The sequence below is a fragment of the Mesitornis unicolor genome, unplaced genomic scaffold (assembly GCF_000695765.1).
Source record: "Mesitornis unicolor isolate BGI_N332 unplaced genomic scaffold, ASM69576v1 scaffold6776, whole genome shotgun sequence".
Taxonomy (NCBI): domain Eukaryota; kingdom Metazoa; phylum Chordata; class Aves; order Mesitornithiformes; family Mesitornithidae; genus Mesitornis; species Mesitornis unicolor.
In genome coordinates, this window is record NW_010190166.1 from 79,172 (window position 1) to 82,196 (window position 3,025).

A 3,025-nucleotide genomic window follows, 5' to 3' on the forward strand; every position below is an offset into this window, starting at 1 on the left:
TTATTGGTTGCTGCTGCCATGACGCAAGCAGCGCGACGGTGCCGACGGTAAGTGCGCGTGGGGGTGAGGGGCTGAGGGAATTGCTTTGTAGTGGGGCTCGCTTATCTCCGCGGGTGCCTCTGGGGATGGGTTGCTCTGCGGTGTCCAGGACGCGGATGTCGCTCCTGGGGCTCAGCCCTGCCTCTCATCCCCCGGAAACGGGGTACTTGCTGCTAGGGGTGGGGGGAGTCTTGGGTTGGCGGCTCCCCCACAGCAGCGCCGCGGGGGCGGTGCTTCCCGCTTTTCCCAGTCCCTCAGAGAGAGAGTGAGTGGCGTAGAGGTGCGGTGAGGAAATGTACTTGGGAAATGATCCTGTCAGGAGTAGGGACTGAGGGGCAGAGCAGGACGGGCAGGCGGCTCCTCGCTCCCGCGGCGCTTAGCTTGTCGCTGGCCTGGCCCGGGCAGGGAGCGGGGAACAGGCCTCTTCTGCGCACAGCCGTGGGGCCTGCCTTAGGCTGGGTGCAGGCTGCCAGCTGCTGCTTTGGTCGCCTCTGAGAAAAAGCATTTTGAGTTGAGATTTTGTTCTCTGACTGCCTTTACTGTCTTGTACAGTGCAAGGCTCACTCTGCAAGGCGCTACATCAAAACCATGCCTAAATGCTGCTTAAGACGTGCAACAAGAAACTCTTTTCTGCTTACGTCTGGGGGAAAAAAACCCCAAACCAGCCTACTTGCATAGGTTGAGGTTGGTTGTCAGGAAAGTCTTCTGTTTGCCTGGTGTTAGCACCACTTTCTGGACTCGTACCAACGCAGGGAGGGCAGCGTGAGCTGGATGATGCTTGTTGGTTTTTGCCTTGTTCATATAATTTCTGTAAAGGCATTGTGGTTTGTCGCAAAACCTCAGGGCTATGGTATGGCTGTGCAAGTTTATAGAATGATACACGTTTTCAAACTTAAAGTAAGGAGAAGTACTGCCCAGCTGAGGTATAAATTATCAGGAGAATAACTTTCCAGAGGTGATCACTCAGCATGTTCTTATATGTGGAGACAAAATATGTGAAGCTTTGGGCTAGGTAAATCCAAGCAAAGAAGTAATAAAAACCTGATAGTTAAAAGGTTAAGTTAAGGTTGTACTTCTGTTAGTGGTTTGGATGTAGGATGGCACTTTTGCAAATGGTTTTATGTCAAATGTTGCAACTTACTTGCCTGCAGGAGAGAGTGTGCAATACAGTGTTACAGAAGGTTTCTGCTCCATAAAGGAATGCAGATATCTTATAAATGAAGCCTCATTGTCACCCATGTTAAACTTAAGTTTTTTTTATGGAAGGTAAAAATCTGTTGAAGTCATGCAGCCTTCTCCTAGCAGGGTAGTAACATACTTGGTTTTAGTGTGTTTTGGACAGAGGGAAAAATCATCAGTTTTCTATGTAGTTAAAAGACAAACCACAAAAACAAACCACAAAACACTGATCTTTCCAGGGTTTAGAGTTTAGTTACACCCTGGAGAATTCTCACCTCTGGCTGTGCTCAAAATATTTTGTGTTACAAGATGTAATGCATGATGAAAACAATATATTTGCTGTATGATAAGCACTAAATTATAGCACTGTTTTAAATATGGTTATAGTATCTGAATTGTTTGTTCCTGTTTTAGCTAGAAACATGGAAAATTTGACAACCAGAGTGCTACTATTCAGAGCAAGTGTCTTGTGTTTGGCAAAACAGAAAGGAACAATTTGAAAGTGAAGTCACTCTTCTGGTTGTGCTCAGATTTGGTTAGTCATCTAATATTAAGCATCTCTGGGACATTGTAACGCAGCTAGAGTCCTGGCAGTGAAGAAGAAAAGAATGTGTTCCGTATGAGAAGAAAGCTTGAATATGATTGATAGATAACATTGAAAATTCTGAAAACAAGTTAAAAGAGAATCTTACTTTTTGCTGACGTGACATTTCTAGATAACTATCCATCTCGGCCTGTGTAATGCTTTACTTTTAGCATTTCCACTATGTCTTTTAAACAAGTCTACCTTTAAAAATATTTGTTTGAAAGTAATTCCTTACATCTACTGTTTTCTAGGTTGATCAGCTCCAAAATGTTATCTCAGTGTTTATGCCAAGTTTACAAATGTTTGTTTCTGCGCAACTTAAGACTGAATTCAGTAAATGTGACTACTTTGGCCAGAAGAATCCATTCTTCAGTAAAAAAACTTTCAGACTGTGAGTTAAAGGAAGAAACCATCCAGAAGTGTGAAAATGAAGAGTTACCTCAAAGTACAGAAAACAATAATTTTGGAAGATTACACATACCAGTGATGCTGGAGGAGGTTGTTAATTGTTTATCCCCCCAGCCAGGCCAGGTGAGTTAAATGATTAATTAACATTTGTGGTTCAGTTGCAGTCCAGCAGAAAAATTTGTGCAGTGTAGGGTTGAGGAAGAGTAAAGGGATGCTCTTTAAGAATCAGTTGCACCTTTTAAAGGTTCTGAATTGTTTTGCAATTCAAATTAGGAATCTGTATAATAAAAATCTGGTATCTGTACACCTGATTTCCCCAAAGAAGCAGAACTTTTTAAAACTGTAAGTATTTGAATAATCTCTTGCTTTTGTGCTTTTCTTCCTGAATTGCTTTTGCATATTTCTAGGGTTCTGTTAATTGCTAATAGTACGTGTATGGTTATGTCATCAACTTGTAAAGAGCTCTTTTTCTTTTGTATAAGAGGTAGTAACTATGTAGGCTTTAAAAGTAATCATCATCATCACCTGTTCTGAGATACTTATTTCCATGGTTTCATGTGGCTGGAGGCAGTACGTTTCCTTATGCTTACACTGCATAATGTGGTGCACTGAGGAGGTACTGTAGTTATAAAATGACAGTGTATGGTAATAGAAATGGTTTAGAATTAGTAATGTGGAAGTATTGCAAGTCATCTTATTTGGCTATGGTACTGTGAGTAGGTTCTTTTTGGTACCTGGCTTAGTTGATGTAGCTAGGTTATACTGTTGTATGCAGTGTAGGTGTACTGTTACACGCTCACTTTACAGAAATGT